At 42.0% G+C, this 20,111-nt stretch overlaps 1 protein-coding gene across 2 annotated transcripts in view; it reads right to left on the bottom strand.

The window, feature by feature from the left end:
* LOC100870080 (alkaline phosphatase) overlaps nucleotides 1-20,111 on the bottom strand; it is a 186,861-nt gene that overhangs the window by 129,126 nt on the left and 37,624 nt on the right. The gene's annotated exons all lie outside the window — the stretch shown is intronic.

Here is a 20,111-nt window from a genome sequence, read left to right as displayed (position 1 = left end):
AGCGATATTTTCCAATCTGATGGCTAATAATGTCGATGCGGTTCCGCAGAGGGGCCATTCGAGCGAGGGATATTGATGGTGAACCGGCAGCAGTTAAGTTACAGGTTCGTATTCGAGGTTTGTCGTCCCCACGGTTAAAAGCACGTCCAACGTTCGTCCAACTGTTTTATCAACAGTCATTTTTTTCGCGATCGATGAACGCCGCCGCGAGAGAAAACGCCGATTTTTCACCGCTGTATTACCAACGCGCCTCGATTCGTTGAAAATTTCATCACCATCTACAAAACGCGTATCACATTTTTCCACCGAATACCGTTTCCACGGATATTTTCCATTCCAGTTTTCTCAATTTATTTCTTTCCAAATTATCCCGTTGAATTTGAGTTGAGGTTCGTTAAAGAAAAGAAGAAGAAGCGACCAGTATTTTCCGTTCAACAACGAGCACAATATATACGATATAAATTTTTATTCTTTGGCACGGAAGTGTGTCAAGCGTCAGCAGGCACTATTCGGATATTGTTATTACGATCGTGCACCGGTTACCGGAGAAATAAAAATCTACTTTACGTCGCTACGCATAAATTCGTTTCAAGAACTGATTTTTCAAAATCTGGGACGGTACGAAAAAGTTTGCTCCTGTTCGAAACGGGACTACCCTTCTACCCACCGTATAAAACTCGTGATAACTTTTCTCCGCGTAATATCCTCGACAAAATATTCCGATCCACTTTACCAAATGCAACGTATCGATCACTCGAGCAAATTCAAACTCCTCCCCAACTCAAAATGCACAGGAAGTGTACACTGTGTGGACGCACGCGGACAAAGGGAGACAATATCGTCCGCTCCGGAGATTCCAGCTCCCTCCCCCCCCCCCCTCTCCCCATTATGGATCTATTGTTGGTCGTAACCGTTGCTTCCCAGCCCACGTTCTTCCTTAACGAACAATACCGTCCCAAAATATAGACAGATTTCGAAACGATGCGATCGAGAGATGCGCAAAACTTGTTGTTGTTGCACGCGGCCACGATTTATTATTTAACGCTAAACCTACCGACATTTCATGTATACCTATTCCTACGATGAGCGGTCAAATGCAAAAAAACATTTGTATCTTAATATAGAAAGAGATTTTTAGCTAATTGGATTCGTAAAGTAAACGATACAGAAAGTTGTGAATATCGAAAAATGGGTTGTATCTACGTTATAGAAAAAGTGAATAAGTCATATGGCGATACGGTAACTTTGTTTACAAGAAATTCTAAACGAAATTTCAAAAACGGTCATTTGACCGCGCCGTGGTAAGTTTAGTGTTAATATACGAATTCTCGATTAACGAGGGGAAAATCGGGGGTGGGGAAAGAAAAAGTAAGGAGAAAAAATTCGATAAATCAACAGGAAAGCGTGGACGGCGGCACAGATGCGTTGGATAAACAAGCGAATATTAAAATTTCACGCGGTTGGAAGAACGGGGGAGGGGGAAGGGGAGGGAGAGGAAAGTCGAGCGAGAAGATCTCTCTTATGGCGCACACACGGTTCCAATAAAAACCGCGTGCGTAATATGAAAGCGAGGAGAGAAGGAGAGAGAGAGAGAGAGAGAGAGGAGGAGGAGGAGGAATAAAACGGAGAAGAAGAAAACCGCCGACAGACGCAAATATTGTCCCCGGTTCAGCGAGAAAACAACAACGACACCCGACACCGGCCGGTAAAAAGCGTCGTGTGCGCGTATCAAGAACAACGGCTCTCTACCTCCACGCCATTATCGTGGAATTGTAGGTTGGATAAACGGCGGACAGGTGAAAAGGAAAAAGGAATATCTCTCGTGTGCTGCGCGTTTCGTGTGCAACAACAAATCTTTTCGCGATTTATGTCGTTCGAAAGGGAGGGAATATTTTTATTGCAAGATAAAATTCGTCGAATTTCATAAGGGATCGACTCGAGCGAGCCGAATCGATCGACTCTCTCCTCCTCCCGTCGAGTCGAGTAACAACGTAAACAAAACTTTGTCACGGAACATTTCCCTCGAATAAACTCATTCCTTCCCTCCCAACATCGTTTATTATTCTCGCTCTCCTTTATAGGGAAGGAAGAGGCGTGTATCTCTAGAAGCTTGTTTAGAATCGAGCTTCTACCGCGTACCGGTCAACAAAACTTCTTTGCTCGATTCATGGTGGGCGGAAGTCTCGTTAACTCGAAGTGTTACCACGCGAGAGGGGAAAGCGGTGCGTGGGGAAACGAGGAGAGGGGATGGCAGGGAAGGAAGAAAAGAAGGGGAAAGATCGAGAGGCGGGGAGTACGCTGCGCGATTAACATCGATGGTGATTCGCCACGAGTTCGTGCACGAGTGGAGGAGTCCGTGCTTGGTGCGAAAATGCAAAATTCAATATCCAAAGCGGTAGAGAGAGTTTCCAGTTTGGATGAACGTTGATGCGACGCGAGGACCATCTATCTTATCTTTATTCGATCGTTTTACGTTCCAAGTATCGTCTCGTTATCGAAACACGAATAATTTAAAAATGTTGCGAGATGAAGGAATATTTATTCTTTTTTTTTTCTTCCTCGAAAGAAACACTACAACGTTTCGAGAGAGAAAATGCGGATAGTAACTGGAGAGAAAGTTTTCGAGACGAGAAATGAGATTATATTTACAACAATGCGAACGCAGCGTGCGAACAAAGCTTTAGGATATATAGATGGAGGAGGTAGTAGGAAGGGAGGGGCAAAACGGCATGTCAGCTTCTGACCATTGTTAACGTAGGAGCCACAGCTATAAACCCGCAGAATAGAGCACAAATTTAAGCACGATTCAACGTTTAATCTCGGGACAACGATTTGCCGGATCGGTTGTATGCCGCATGTGGATAATTCAGGATAGATAGAACCGTGGGAAATTAGCTTGAACGCGATGGTTCATCAGATTTACATAGTATTCACCGTGAGCAAAATTGCATGTTATCGTTTCGTCAATTTATTCATTGATTCCGCCTGCAATCAATCGTACTTCACCGAAGATACGATCTTTCCATCGTATTAAGTGAAATTATCCGCGATATTATTCCCTTCCCCCGCGCTAACCGATCAAATTCCAAATCGTTCTTTTCTTTTTCTTTTTCCATCCAAACTTATTAAATCTCGAATTGTCGACACAGAAATCTACCCGATAAGAAGTTGGGTAGAATTAGCACGATAAAACCGAGGTAAAAAGAAAAGAGAAGCTTGATAAATGTATCCCCCTTTCCATTGTATTTAGAGAGGAGAGAAGAAATTCTTTCTGGTGGAAAGGTAAATCACTAAGGGATACGCGTCGTGGAGGCAACGTCGGTATCCGAGCAAATGTTTTGCAACGCGTAAATCACTCTCGATCGACAATTCATTTCTTAAACGGGTGGACAGGTTCCAACGGATAATCCGACGTGATGGATCCCCCCGATTCCGTGCATGCACAAGATCACCAAAGTTTACCCTCCGTCCGATCGATCGATAATTCATACACCTTCCTTGCGTGTACACCCCATTTTTCCTCTCCACGTGTTCGATCCAACGCTTATACGCTCCTCTTTTTTCCGACCTACGCTATCCAAGAAAGAGAAAGGAAAAGAAAGAAGGAGCGTCTCTTTTCTTCGTTCGCTCTCTCGTTTACCACTCTCGATCGGCTAAACTCGCTTCCCAGTTTTGCATACTAAGATTCTCGCTTCTTCTTGTTCCGGAATTCCTGAAACGTTTCTCGAGCATCGTTAAAGCGTCGTGAAACGTCTTTAAAAAAGGATTCCTTCCCCGAGGGAGGGGATGAACAAACCACGTTTCTTTTTTACTTCCTCGACTGGATTTCGCGGGAATAATTTTAGGAATTCGAGGCAGAGCCGATTCCTCCCGAGTATCAAACGAGGGACAAATCGGGGAAAAACGGAGGCGTCAACTTTGCCAGAATGTAGGCTACCGTGAATTATAAACGCTATTCATACTCGACACCGCTTTTACGCCGCGCACCGCTTCCAGGTTTCATCGATGTAGTTTCCGACTAGACTCCAGCTTCTCTCCTTTCTTTTGCTCGACGAGGTCGGTCCAAGGAAAACTCGAGTTTGACAAGCTTTTAATTAAATCGGTTCGCGATCGAATCGTCGTCAGAAATAATTCTCGATTAATAAAATCGAGAAAAAATAAATAAAGATTTATTAATTCCTTCGACCGAGCCATGTTCCAGCTAAACGCGCATCGAGGTTTGCCGTAACACGCGTATATGACGCGTATCGACGCTGGCCGAACGTGGCCAGCCAAAGTGAACTCGCTCCGAGAAAATTAGAATGGAGTTCTAAGAACGTTCCCCTCGTAGAAACTAATTAAAATTTTTTCATAAGTGTTCACCCCCCCCCCCCCCCGTGAACTCATCCTCCCGCTGGAAAATGAAACTTTCGAAATTGTTCAACTTTCCGTTCAATTTCGCGGTCGAAAGTAAAAAAGAATGGGAAGAAGAATTTCAGATCGATGGTGTTATTTGTCAATCTCGTCGGATGGAAATTTATAATTGGCATTAAATATTCAATAATTATCGTTATTTCCCTACTTCTCAGACGTAATTTTATAACGAAATTGTGCGTTCGTTTCGATCGTGGAGGAAAAAAAAAAAAAGAAATATCGTCCATTAATCTCGTTACGGCACATCGTTATAATAAATTCGTTATTTTAAAACGTATTCCACGTTTTTTCCCCCTACGTACGTTTTAACTCGACCTTGTTCCAAGAAAAATTCGCACGATGGAACCGTTTCGCATATTTGCGTATATCATGTTCGCAATTTACTCTCTTCTCAGCTCAAAATAAAACATTGTGTTGTTAATTTTAATAAAAAAAGAAAAGAAAGAAAGAAATAGGCTGGCGCGACGAAATTGGTCAAAATATTCGCTTTGCAAGATATTTGTAATAATTTCTAATCACGATTTATTGTAATTACGATCTCGTCGTTCATAAAGATCGTTGCCAACACGGTCGAAACAGACTCATGGGGTGAAAAATTAAGGGAATCGTTCGTCGTCGACCGTCCAACGAAACAAGGACCATACATCTGAACATTCCAGACAAAGACAATAATAACGTTTCGAGCAATTTGCGAAATAACGAAGGAATTTCCATCCGTTTCGCTAGATTTAATTTAACGGTCATTGTATAATACACGCCGCGTTATCTCGAGAGATCCCGAATGTGAACCGCGTTTTGTACTCTTGAAAGTCATTAAGCGGTGAGGAAGCGAAACGGCTCATAAAATGCAGGAAGAAGCGCGTAAAATTTGACAAATTCTCCCCGGCGATCGGATTCTTAACGATAATGGTGGCTAACGATAATAAACGGACTGTAAAAGATATAACCGAGAATTAATTTCGTCCATTGTTCCCTCCGTCATGGAGAGGTAATTGTCGAATAATCCTTCGCGAGGATAAGATGTATAAAGATATCGAATGAGCGAGTAATTCGAGGATCAATCGATCCGGGCACAATCATGGATTGGTCGATAACTATAAATACGAGGACGTTGAATCGCGTTTGACCAACTATTCCAAAGGGATCGAATGTAATATCGAATGACACGCGTTACCGCTATGAAATTGTTTAATATTCTGCCAGTAAATGATTAATTTGTATGCCGCAGTAGGGGAAACTAGCCGTTTCATCCGACCAATAACTATCAAATTTTCTATTACTCTTCAGGGCATCGTATCGGATACTGGAATCTGTATACATGTATATATCTTGCCCAATTCAAACATTTTACAGACTCTCGATATGATTTTTTTTTAAATCGAAACAATATAGGCAGGTAGCACACAACGCGATAACTAAAAAATTTCTCTTTCACCGTTTCACTGCTGCTCTCTTTTATACCGTTTCCATTTGAAACGATAAAACCAATGGAAAGTTTTATAAGTTTATTTTAATTCTATCATCATTTCTTTTCTATCTATCCTAAATTTGATATTTCAATATTATTATCCTATTTCTGAAACAGAGGGGAAAAAAGAAGCGCGAAAATAATGTCATTACGCAAGATGGACAAATCGATCCCCCCGAATCGATTCCAAATTAATCCAAATTTTCTCTTCTGTCGAGATAATTCGAGTTATCGAAATTCACGTCGCACGAATCGAACGAATTCGTTCCTTCACGGATTGTTACACGCGAACGTTACGCCCGCGAGCCGTAAGGATAACGCGATATTCGATTTAATTAACGAGATGAAATAGAAAAAAAAAAAAAAAAAGGAAATCGCTATGCGTCGAATTTGAGCGGGAGAACAATGGAAAACAAACGTACGTACGTACGTGAAAAGATGACGGATTAACCCTTTCGTTACGACCGACTTCTCCGTCGCACCAAAAATTCGCACAGCGCTTGACGATGTTTATTGGGGGAAAAAATGAAATATCGATGCTACACTTCCAGAGAAAAATACTTCGATCGCTCGTCATATCATACGATACACGACATACGATTTTATGCAGAGCGATTATAATCGGCTGTAATCTCAGTAACATCCTATGTACAGCGACTATAGTCGATATCAGTGGCAATAATAGTTGGCCGCAGTATCTCAGTGGCATTTTATGCAAAGTAATAATAGTCGCCCGTATCTTGGTGGTATCTTATGTAGAGCAATTATAGTAGTATCTCAGTGGCATCTTGTGCAAAGCGACTATAGTCGATCGTAGTATCATCTTATGCAGAGCAATAATAGTCAACCGTAGTATCTCAGTGTAGTATCTTATGCACAACGACTATAATCGGCTGCAATCTCAGTGGCATCTTATGTAGAGCAATTATAGCCGGCCGTAGTATCTCACTGGCATCTTATGCAGAGCAATTTTAGTCGGCCGTAGTGTCTCTTCATTTTATGCACAATGACTACAGTTGCCCGTAGTATCTTAGTGGCATCTTATGCAAAGTAAGAACAGTCGGCCGTAGTATCTCGGTGGTCTCTTATGCAGAGCAATTATATATATATATTAGTATCTCAGTGGCATCTTGTGCAGAGCAATTATAGTCGGCTGTAGTGTTTCTTCAGTGGCATTTTATGCGCAGTGACTACAATCGCCCGTAGTATTTTATGCAGAACGATTATAGTATCTCTCTGGCATCTTATGCAGAGCAATTATAGTCGGTTTTTAATACTTTCTCAGTGGCATTTTATGCGCAGTGACTACAATCGCCCGTAGTATTTTATGCAGAACGATTATAGTATTTCTCTGGCATCTTATGCAGAGCAATTATAGTCGGTTTTTAATACTTTCTCAGTGGCATTTTATGCGCAGTGACTACAATCGCCCGTAGTATTTTATGCAGAACGATTATAGTCGCCTATAGTATCTCTCTGGCATTTTATGCAGAGCAATTATAGTCGGCTTATAGTGCTTCCTCAGTGGCATTTTATGCATAGTGACTATAATCGTTCGTAGTATCTTAGTGGCATCTTGTGCAGAACAACCGTGGTATCTCTTCAGTGGCATTTTGTGCAGAGCGACTATAGTGGCCCGTAGTACCTCCTCGGTGGCATACCTCCTCAGAGCAACTATACTCGGCCGTAGTATCTCGGTGGCGTTATGCAGAGCTACGACTACAATAGCATAAAGGGTTAACTTGTCGAACCGTAAGACACCTCGGACTCGTATCGTCTTCCACTACTCGCGGGGAACCGTTTCTCGAAGGTCAGAGTTAATCGAAGTTTCCACACCACCTAATACCGTCCAGCCATTTTCCAGTGGCCTGTGCCACTGGAACACCTTCTAGCTATCGGCCCGACCCATACTCCCCCTCCCTCCCCTGCCAGGCATCGAGTTACCTGCTTTTAGATGTAATCGGATCTATTTGCTGCCTGATCATCCGCTAACATCGAGAAGTATCTTCTCGATGGTATTACGCGGCGAACTGTGCGCACAGGTGCAAGATGCTTCCTCCTTTATGGATTTTCCATTACTGGTGAGCGAGTTGAGGGATGTCGGAGAATGATGATACTTTTAATTTTGGAAAATTTCTTTCTTTCTTTCTTTCTTTCTTCCGCGTATCGAGCTCGGATACGTTGGAAACGTTATACACGAGTTGCTCGAGTTACTATTTCTTGCTCCAAGAAAGCGCGCGATTCTACGATTTTTCTTCCCCTTCGAAATTAAGAGGATTTTTAATAAAGAAACGAGAACGCGATTGAAATGGAACGACTCGTGAGGAGAGAAGAAGCGGAGCTTGAAAGAAGTATTGGGTTGGGGTATGGAATTACAGAGCGAGGAACAAGTCGAAAATTAGCGTGGAAATAATGGTAATTCAAGGAAGGTAGAAAGATGTTTATTCGCGAGTATCGAGAGTATCCTTTTCACGGTAAGGAAAATGAAGGATCGATCGAGCTACTTGTTTATCACTACAAAATTCTTACAATTTCTCCGATCTATTGGAAGAATAATAGAAAGAAATTGAAGAAAGACCACGATTTACACTCCAAACGTTCTATTAAAGAATACTAGCACAATAACGCTGCATCTTTCAAACTTGAATTGAAAAAGAAGGAAGAAGAAGAAGAAGAAGAAAAGTATTTGTTATTACGTTTGTGAAAAATATTATTCGTTCCAGGGAATACATACCGTGCTGGCGATTCCAGTGGGATAAGGATTGTCGGAGAATGCGACGACGACGACGACGAGAGGAGAAGACGAGCGAATCGACTCCTCTGCTTCGTGGTCGTATTCACGCCTCATAAGGAGAAAACCGCGGAAACAAGGCGGGAGTCGGCAACGAGGGACGACCCTGCGCCAGCCAACAGAGTTGAATGTAAAATTGCAGCGCGACGGGAAAAAGACGCGCACGAGAACGCTCGGTTCACAAACTCTATTTCGAGTTCTTACGAACGCGGGTCAGTTGAGCTCGCGTGTTGTTTCATCAGGATCGAGAATAAAAGAAGAAGAAAAAAAAAAAACCCCCCGCTCGTACTCTTTTCCCGTATTTTCAGGCTGACCTTCTCTAAACTCTCGGATTTCCGAGGAGGGAGAAAAAAAACCCTCTTGAAAAACCGGTGGAACGTTACGAAATTTCGTTTTGTTTCGAGTTTACCAAGTGAGATTTTGCGTATCATCGATCGCTTCGTTTCGATTCAAAAAATGATCAAACATCTGATCAAAACGTGATTACGTTTGATTACGTTTGATGTTTTTCTTTTTCTTTTTTTTTTTTTCTGAATCTATTTCATTCGAGTTTGAAACGGAACAGAAAGCAAATATAGGTCTGTGAAACTGAAAGGTATCGAGGCGGGAGAGAGAGAGAGAGAGAGAGAGAGAGAGAGAGAGAGAGAGAGAGAAAGGTGAATTATTTAGTAAAAGTCGAAGTTTGGGGCACAAAAGCGAGGAAATTCTCCGGGATTGAAGTGATCCGAAGGATCCTAAAGATCGTGATAATGAAGAGCGCGGCGGTGAACCCGAGAAAGCTCCCCTCCCCATCCCCTCCCTATTCAGATATTTTCCAAATACCGAGGCCGGTGTTCCCTTTCGAGTGCGTCTCATCAACTCGCGGCAAGGTATTTAACAACACGCGGGATAAAACGAATAAAGGAGGGCCGGAATCGTCGACTTACCCTTTCCTCCACTTCCCGAGCCCTCGATTCCGATGGAATCATCGGCCGTGGATAATGAAAGTGTGTCAACTCGCGTCGACGATTCCAACGGAGAACAAAAAAAAAAAAAAAAAAGAAAAAAAAGAAAAAGAAGAGGAAAGGAAAGGAACGGGGAGAGAAATTTCGAGAGAGTGAATTTTCATCTGAGAGAGAAGGAGAGGCGTGGCGAAAGAGGCCGCAAATCCGTGCCACGACGGCCAGGCGAAACAATAAATTCCGTGCGCTGCTCGATATTTCACCGTGCGATATGCAAAAGCCGTGAGTAATATCCGCTGTTCGTGAGAGCATTTTTCCTCCTCTCCCCTTTCTCTATACCTGCCGTAAATGAACCCAACGATCGCGAGAGGACCTATCGAAATAATTTACGCGCATTTTCCAGATCGCGATAACAACGCGCGGCGTATCCGATTTCCCCGATTTCTTCGATCAGAAAAGACGGATCAGATGGCGACTAGAGACGACTAGCAGGGGAGGCGCAACTTTTACGAGCGTCTACGACCATCCGATTTACGACAACCCCTATTTATCTGGGGAGAGATGCACCCACCCCATTCTTATTACGTGCTCGAGAATTTATATAGATATGGCGGTGGATCCACGATTGGAGTCGGTGGTGACACCGGAGGGATCGTTCTTTTGATTCCACTCCGTTTGAATCGGATCGTGCATTGTGAAAATCTGGGTTAGGTCGTTCCGAGTGGCCACCGTGGACGGGGGGGGAAGAGGAAGAATGATCTCGTTGGAAGGAGAACGGGGGGAAGGGGAGTGGAGAAGAGTATCGTTGTCGGAAATCGTTTCTCGTTCCAAAAAAAAAAAAAAAAGAAGAAGAAGAAGAAGAAGACGATTCTTAAGGGACGTTGAAAACGATGTCGCCAGGACTAATAGGTTGCAACTGGGAATAGATAAATAACCGAGGAAGGTTAATCAGACTTTTGCTCGCGTCGAGAATCGAGAAAAAAGGTCCGAATCTTCGTGGATCTTAATTGTTTCGCGATTCTTTCGTTCTCGTTTCTCTTTCACGCGTGGATATTCGATGGAGTCCCTCGAGATCTCCTCCTTAACCATATTTAGAAGAAGACCGGTGTATCGTCCGGATAAAATTTGGAGCGCAGAAACGTTTCTCCAATTCCCCGGTTAATGAAATAATTTAGAAAGTTCGTCGATTGTATTCTTACGGGAAATTATTCGGACGTTTCGTTGCGGCAACAACCCGTGTCGCGCAATCGGTGCGTCCCAATTTGAACTGCAATTGCAGCCACCGCTATTTTCCAAAAGGTTTCGCACCCCCCCAGGAACCTTTCGCCAAATCCAAACACCGGTTGTCGGGCTATCTCGGCCATCTCTCCGACGTTGAAATTTAACAAAACGATACTTCGCGTGATCGTTCCACCGTGAAGAAACGCGCTAATTACACGCCAACCTCGTGTAGAACTGGAGAGAGAGAGAGAAAGAGAGAATAGTATCGCTAAATTGCACCCGGAAAATGTTCGTCAAAATTCGTGCGCGCGTGGATCTAGCCTCGAACGGATAAATCACGCAACTTCACGAAGGGAAGGAAGATAATCAAGGCACGTGGCAAAAATTTTCCATTTGCCAGCAGAATAAACGTTGCGCGGATTCTTCCTCGAACGATCTCGCACTCGATCGTGCAAATTTCGATATTCGTCTCGGTGAGAAAACGAAAGAAGGAAAGGGAGAAGAGAAGGGAGGATGGAATATCTTGGTCGATCGAGAAGTACAGAAGTCGTTTTGGTCCCCGTTTTTGACCGATACCTAAGACGAAATGCCCGACGTATATATAATAAAATATAGCAACGAAAGGGGAGGCGAGAGATCCGATTTCAGAAACGCGTCGGTGTTAAATTTAAGTTGCCTTAGCCTTTGTTAATTATACTTTTGTGCGCGGTGACGTGGAGGCGGGCGCTGAAAATACAATTTCATCAGGGCGGAAGGGAAGGGTAGGATTTTAGCAGCATAAAATATCCTGGCCACCGATGTAATTTACATCCGGAACGAGGTCTCCTCTCTCTCGTCCCTGACTGCGATGCGTGTAACCTGGTTCGCGATACATCGTAAAATCGGTCGAGCGTCAAAACGTTCTCGAGCATCTTGGCCAAAATCGAATCGAGGTGGAAAGCGTGGGGAGAGGAAACGAGGCCACGATACCACTCCCTCCTCTCGATTTTAAGGGCGTGCTTGGTTGCCAATGGGCCGCGCCATCGGTATAACGAGGTCTCGAATTAAAGCATCGAGTAGCGATTGATCGGCAACGACACCGCGTGCAAACGTTCTTTACGTTTTCCAATAAGCTTGCCTGGCCCTGACCGAGATCCCGCCCCGTTCGATTCCTCGAATCGCCTTCGTCTCGTCCGCTCGTCTCGTAATTTCGTGCGAGAATTGTGTTTTCTTTTGGAAGAGGTGTTACGGAAGGTGTTATCGTTGCACGAAAAATAAGAGAATCTCTTTCCTTCTCTTTTCTTTCCTTTTTCTTCTTTTTTCGGAAAAAGAGAGTTTGGAAATTTGTCGAGTGGACTTGGCTAACTTCCATCCGAATAAACGGGTGACAAAAGGGAACGTTCCCGCGTCAGGGACGCGAGGAAAATAAGTCGAAAGAACAAAAAACGATTTTTTGTTCTTTCTTCCTTTCATTCTTTCTTTTTGAGAGGAGAGGAAGCGAAATTTTTGAAATTTGTCCAGAATACGCGCGCGCCTGGTTGAAATTGCGAATAAGAGAGGCAAATCGAGTATAAGCATATATCTCGAAACGTGTATAGGTTAACTTTAATTTAGTTGAAAAGGGTAGAATTGCTACGTTGCTAGCAACGTTACCTGATATCTTAATACAGAACAGGTCTACGAGCAGATGTGTGGATGGAATAGCTTGCTCCATCTTGATCCCGTCGTCATGGAATCCCTGCATCGTTCGTTAACCCCTTGACACCGAATGACATTTCTAGCACGTCATGCGTTCCTCGTGTTAAAGTGGTCACTAACGTTCCAGGAACATCGGCCGATTATTAACCAAAATGATACGCCAGAAGAATATCTTCAATTAAATTTAATTCCTACGAAATTCGATCGCAACAAAATGAATTAAAGAAAGAAATATATAATAATTTGTCATAATCTTGTTTTTGCAATTAACTTGTTGATGTTTATATTATTTATACGTACGCACATAACAAATTTGCCTATTTAAATTTTCAATAAATTATTTTATACTCTGTTTGCTACTCGTTTTGATATTTAAACGTAAACCAAGCGTGTTTATGGCAAACTGAAATAGATTAAAATTTAACATTTACGTCGACCAAGAGAGAGAGAGAGAGAAAATGTTTCTATAACGAAATGAAATTCACGTTTAATTAAAAGGAATTAACAATTAACGAACATGCGAAAAGATCGGAAAATCTTAATTTTAAATACAAGAGAATTTCCATCGCGTTTAAAAAAAGAAAATGATTGGAAGGAACAATTCAACACGGAAGAACATTATCGCTTTTGCGATGAAAACAAGAATGCGTTAAAGCTTGTGTAAACGAACAAAAAAGTATTGGCACAATTTCTTAATATCTCGATTTTTATTTCACTTCCCTTCGGAACAACGACGATCCTTTCAACGAAAAATCCTTCTTCCTTCACTCCATTCCGTTCGATCGTAGCTTCGTAATTGAACGTTTCTCGTTTTGCCACGGAAAGAATTGTAAAAACCTCGTCGTGGTCCTTTAAAAACCGAAAATGTAATAGGAAATAGAAATATTCAGGATTGTTCGGTCGTCTTTCGACGAGGAATTAATTAATCAAATGTTTTCAAAGATAATCCGAAAGCCGGTATGCACATTGTTCCACGGTACTTAATGCGTCGAGTGTAATTTCATCGGCAAACAGCAAGACCCGAACTGCTTAAATCAGTTTGATTGCCTCTTTGATACAGCGCATCACTCTAATGGGATTCTAAGGTGTTAATAGCGCTCTGTCCTTACGCTTCTGCAAACATAATCAGCCTTGCAGCCGGAAAGCTGTTCTAATACACGTTAAAGTTTATCGATCCGTGTCTCGCGACGCGTTCGTTCCTCCACTCGATGCGGAAAATATCGATAAAATCGTCATCGATTGCGAATGCATTCGACGCGCTCTTTTTCTTTTTGATCTAGCTAAAAAAAAAAAAAAAAAAAAACAAGAAAACAAAAGAAAACGAATATATACAGAATTTCATCTCGCTTGTTGTTCTCACCTCGCTTGATTTACACAAAAAGAGAACGGCTAATCCTCTCTTTTTCATTCCATTTCTCCTTGGAAGGGGTTAAAAATATCTGTCAGAGAAAGAAATTCCATCCATTTAACGATAATACGAAAATTGACTCGACTTATATTCACGACAGATCACGATTGAAAAAAGCCACTTGCCTTTTTCCAACGTCTTCTTCGTTCGCGCGATACAACGTTCGATCGTTCCATCTTTCGAAAAGTCGAAAGAACGAAAAGCTCGATCCGGATATAGGAGTGGGGGGAAGAGAAGAACATCGATAGCTGGCATTTTCATAGATGGGCGCGTGACGGGGTCGGGAATGGTCGTTGGACAAGCTTAAGCAAGCTCAACGAGCGACCAACACTCACGAACGGCTTTATCGTAATATATGCATTAGCGGTTTTATCGGAACAACGGCGAAAATTACAACGCGCCTGCTTTATTTAATCGTTAATTCGGCCTCGATGGTGTCGCCACCATTCCAAACGATCGAAAAAAAAAAAAACGGGAGGGAATTTATTTTTAACCAAGCTTACGCTGTGAAAAACGACCTTTTACCCGGGAATATAATTAAACGGGCAACTTTTGCGGGCAAATAAAACGGGGATCGAGATCGTGGAATGTAGGAAAGGCGGAGCGTATACGAGCAGGATGAAGGGACGAAATTAGTTGGACGAGTGGCAGGCAGCAAATGCTGCGATGAAAATTATAATAATATCGTGTTTAGTTTTATTGGACAAGTTGAAGGATGTTATTGTTATCGTAGATTTTGATACGAGTGAATTGTTGATCAACAATTGTGGTGATGATACAGCGCGAAACGAGTGTCGAGATTAAAGTAAGGTATAGTTGGAAAATATTATAATACAATTAGAGGATAATTGAACGATAACGCGCGTCTATCTCATTTAGAAGCAAGATAATTTAATTATCAAATAATTGGACGGATCTCGTTTAATATTATTAATAATATATATCGTGAAAATTTATCTTCGATCGACGCGAATTTGTATAATTGTCGCGATACGCGTAATTCGGACGATTAATCGGACGTTCATTTTGCAAATGGAGAAACGATATAACACTCGTGGTCGAGAAAGATTTCAATAAATAAATGCGTGCCAATATGGGGGATCAAATTTGTTCGAGTAAATAAGACGGATCGGAATGAAGAAACAAATACGATGGTGGGTGGGTGTACTGTATTTCGTTTCGCGAGCACAAGTTTGCCATGCAAACAAGATGAGATCGAAATAGCGGGGCGAAAACGTGGGTGGAGCAAAGGTTGTAAATTATTGTTCCTGCCGTTCGACGCGCGCCGAAAATGTAAACCGAAAAATGATAGTAAAAACAAAAACGCGTTTTCGCCGTTGATGAAAATTTTTAATATCGAGCCGAAAATTACGAAATCTTTTAGCGAGTTTTTTCATTTTCGGGATATATTGAAAAATATTTAATATCGTAACGCAACATTCGACTTGGCTGTCGCGAGTTTCGAAAATTGCAAGGCGGATGTAATAAATTTCGCGCAAAAGAGGAATTCCAATTTTCAAATTCTAGAACACCAAGTATGGTATCTTTTACTCGTGGACATTTGTTGCACGAGCCGCGTTATTACGCAGGACTTAATCCCTCCCTCCCCTCTTTCTTTTTCCTATCTCTCTCTTTCCTTTCGTCAATTTCCAAGTAAAGTAATCCGGGATTACATCTTAATGAAAATTTAGATTAGACCAGAGATTACCCGTTTCCGTTCTTTTTAAATAAACTAAGATCTATCTCGTGAAAAGAGACTTGTAAAAAAAAAAAAAAAAAAAGAAAACTGCACAAGAGAATTTATACAAATTTCTATCGTTCCACGATCTTCTCAATGATTTAACGAGAATATCAAACGTTTGAATATCGATTCGATTCGCAAGAGAATATTAATCGCGCTTCGATTAAACGGAGAGAGAGAGAGAGAGAGAGATTAATTCGTTCGATTTACACGCAAAGTAAGAATAGTAGAAACTCTTGCTTCCCCGCAAGAGTTGTGAATCAATGACTAATCGTGTAGCAATAACGCCGGTATTAAGTCCCCCAAACTTGGAGACGATTGTGCGACCAAATTGTTCTACCGAAACACGATCAAAATGTATCGTTCTTCATCTTCTCGAACGAAATTCGACGATTCACGATCCCCGTTGCAATTCTTTCTACAGCAGAATCTTCGATCCCTAGTAGAATTACCCTTTCTTCGAATAAGAATGGAAGAGAATAATCTTGGGTATTCTTGGAAATCAGCTTGCCCCGAGCCGAAGTGAAATCCCGCGTATGAAAACTCGCCAACTAACCGAGAAGAAATAACGACAAATTTCCTTGCGACGAGCCGAGGAAAAGAAAAACCGGGTGAGATATGGAAACGATCGAATCGATCGGGTTCGGTCAGCAAAGTTGGAAGAACGATCGGGAACAGGAAGAAAGGAAATGTCCTCGGGTTTTCTTTTTTCCCCCCTTTCTTTCTCCGATTTACAAGTGTTGCCATAAAAATTTTACCGCCGTGTTTTATCCCGAACGTGTGTAAAAAGTGGCGATAAATTATTACATCCTTCTCTTTTATTTTTATTTCTTTTCTCTCTCTCTCTCTCTCTCTCTCTCTCTCTCTCTCTCTCTCTCTCTCTCTCTCTCTCTCTCTCTTTCTCTCGACGACGTAAACGCGAAGAGCGGTGGTTTAAATCGTGTGTTGTCGTATATCAACGCTTTGTCCAAATTTTAATTTTTATCGCTCTTTCACGTTTGCTTCGCCATCACGTTGGCGAGAGTATGTGTGAATGAAATAAATCGATCGTCTCGTTTTCGTTTTTCGTTTTTTTCAGGTGGTTTTACACACTCCTTCACCGCGTTATTCAATCTTTACGCGACATTATTTTTTCTAGAATCGTCGAAAGGCGAAGAAGAAAAAGGCGAATTTCAAACGATCGAGGCTGCCTCGCTTCCCTCGTTTATTTATTTATTTATTTATTTATTTTCGCGCGTAATGAATCGTATCGACGCGAATCGATGGATTAGACATTGTTTGTTATGCTCGTTGTAATATTTAAACGATTGTGAATTATTGAGTGCGTGTATTTTTTACGAGATTTTTTAATTTCGATATTTTCGCGCTCGATTTCACGAACGTTTTTTTCACTTTTTCCTTTTTTTTTTTTCAAATATTCTCGAAATTACACGCCTTCGCCCATTATATCTCGTGGAAATAAACCTACGTTATTTAAAACATCTGTTGAATTTTTTACGGGAGGATAAATTATCGAGACGGTGGATAAAAATTACGTTCAATGATATATATTATATCGCTAAATTTCCTCGCGATACACGCAATTTCGAGATGGAATAAGAGATAGAAAAACGAGATAGGAGAGTATATATTCGTAAATTTAGCAGGTTCGTCAAAACGAATGCGCGATCACACGCGTCCCACGTGCAAACGTCATAAATCACGTAGCGTTCAGTTACGTTCCAAACACGGAATATTACAAACACCTCTATTAATATAAATCACATCGAGATCGCCTAACCCCCCCCCCCTCCCCTATTTCAACCACAAGTAAATACAGGGAGAGGAAAAAAATTATTCCTCTTTGACTTTGTGAAATCATCTCGCGCGATAATCGTCGAAATCGACGAGAGAAGAAAAAAAAAAAAGAGAGAGGAAAAAACGGCGATTCGCTCGTTTAATATTCAAACGAGGCGGTGTTTGGCGGCGTTCGATGGAAAAGGAAGAAAAAGGGAGGGGGGGAAAAGGAAAAAAAAAAAAAAGAAAAGGAAGGAAAATCGTCGACGTTTATTCCCGAGGGTGGGTCGATCTCCCCGCCGTTTCGATTCTCGGGCTGAATGGGCGAGAAAAGGCGTAAGCAAGCAGTTGCACGTGTTTGCCTTGAAACGGGACGGGTTTCTTTTCGGTCGAACAAGTTCTTCCCGCTTGGGACCCACGGAAATGCACCAAGATCCTCTAACCTCTCCCCGGATACGTGTCTCCCGCTTTTTCCTCTCGCGAATCCGCCTAGCCTCGATGGGAAAGTAAACCTCTCCATTGTCGAGTGTCGTTGTTGTTGCGTTAACAGGTTTTTATCCTCGATCGGGTCGAGTTTCGGGATTTTTCTTCGAAACATTTCATCGGGATTCGATTTTTATGCTAGAAATTCATTTCAGAAAGATCGATTAGAAACACGACGAGAAGAAGTTCATCGGGGGATGGATTTTAATATGGATGGGGAGGATGATTCTCGTTGTAAATCACGTTATAACGCGAAATCTGTGCCACGAATATTTCTGAATGGATAGATAATCACGATAATAATAATAATAATATAGTTATAATTAATAATGTCGGATCGTGGAATGTAATAATAACAAGATTGATGGACGCGCAAATTATTTCCCGAATAATATTATAATTATCAGAGAAGGTAATTAATACGATTTGACGCTCGACGCTAATTATTAGATATCGCGTTTCTCGTGATGCTGTTATATTCCGTTGTATTTCCCAAGGATTGCTCCTACCTCCTACTTTCGCTTGGCCCAACTTTGGAAAAAATGCCAGTCGATTAGACACACCCTTATTTTCAAAAAGCGTTTCTCTTTTGAAAATAATGGAACCATTCTCGTGGTCTCGAGAAACCATTAAACCGAGACTTTAAAAGGCTCGCGTCCCAGTTCGTTCGTCCCAGCCCCACCCCGGTTAAGTCCACTCTTGCGATTCCACGACCCAACGATTATTTCCCTCTCCCTTCCTTCCCACAAAGCGGCCCGCGCGTTTTTAACTCGAGGAGCGGAAAGAGTTTGTCCTCGATGGAAAACTCGAAACCCGATCCGTAATCTTCGTACACGAGGTTTGAAAATCAAAGGAATTAAAGGATTAAATCCGTGAGAGGGAGAGAGAGAAATTCGAGGCGGCCGAGATTCGTTCTACGCTGCCTCGTGACCTTGTTTCTCGATTATCACCACCCCGTGAATTTCGTCCCCCTCGAATCCGGCAAATCGAATCGCTTCAAAAGAGGGGCGGAAAGTTAACGGTACGATAACTCGGCCTTTTTATTATCATTATTATTATGATTATTGTTGTTATTATTATTATTATTATTATTATTATTATTATTATTACTATTATAACGGCCACGTTCTCGCTTGGTATTAGGAATTTGCATGATCAGCCATCTATCTTTCGCCGTGGATACGCGCCAGTACACACAAATCACCGCGTCCTATTATTTATGACAAGCCGGTTTCCGGTGTGTGTTAATGCGAGCGCTAAATCCTCCCGCGATGCGTTTCACTTTTCCGCGTAAATGCGTTTAATTTCTAATTCGATGGAGGGGAATCATTATTCTTTTAAAGGCTGGTGCAAATGATACGTTTCGAACCGATTCGATGCGTGTATATAATTCTATCGGGTTGAACTCGTTTCGTTCCCCCTCTCTTTTTTGCTCCAAGAAAATCTTTCGCCCGGAAATATTTATTCTCTCCACCCGTTTGCTCATTTTTTAACAACCCGTCGATTCCACGATACGACGAACGACGGTATATAACAGCTGAAATTCGTATTGAACGTTATTCTGGACCCGTGCCAAGTGTTTCTCTCGCGTGTGTACCATCACCCAAACAGCCCCGGCCTTTGTATACATCGTGCTGGTTATTTACGTTCCCGGGACCCTCTATTAATTACTACTTCAACGAGCGTATTTAGGCCTGTGGACGAGGAGGGAAGACGAAATAAACGGAAGAGTTTCTTCGCCTAATAACTCGCCAGCGTTTTGCCACGTCCTCTTTCGCTGAAACTACACTGAATCTATACTGTTCACCGCGAAATTTATATCCCACTGTTGGGTTACAACAGTTTCGAATAGGATAAAACGAATAAATTTTTTCCTTTCCAAAAGTGAAATGAAATTTTACGAGGGCTGGAATGGAGGAATTTTAAAAGATAAAGAGATACAGAGGAAGGATCGGAGAAAGATTTACGGTGGCGAGAAAAACTTAATTTTCCGCAAGAGTATCCGTCTTTCGGTGGAATTGCGGCGAACCGATGAAGTCGTTTCTATTTTTTATCGGGCTTCAACTGACTTTTTATCCAACTCTTCTCTCCCCGCCGCTGACTATTTGACCGATCTTAAACTTTCCTTCGACTCGAGGTAAAACTCGCGAGATAACGTAATAAAAAGACAGGTAGAGAGAAGACGGGAACAA

Source organism: Apis florea, unplaced genomic scaffold (assembly GCF_048593485.1).
Source record: "Apis florea isolate Af1SG1 unplaced genomic scaffold, ASM4859348v1 contig_2897_pilon, whole genome shotgun sequence".
Taxonomy (NCBI): Eukaryota; Metazoa; Arthropoda; class Insecta; order Hymenoptera; family Apidae; genus Apis; species Apis florea.
This window is presented reverse-complemented; position numbering and strand designations above follow the sequence as displayed.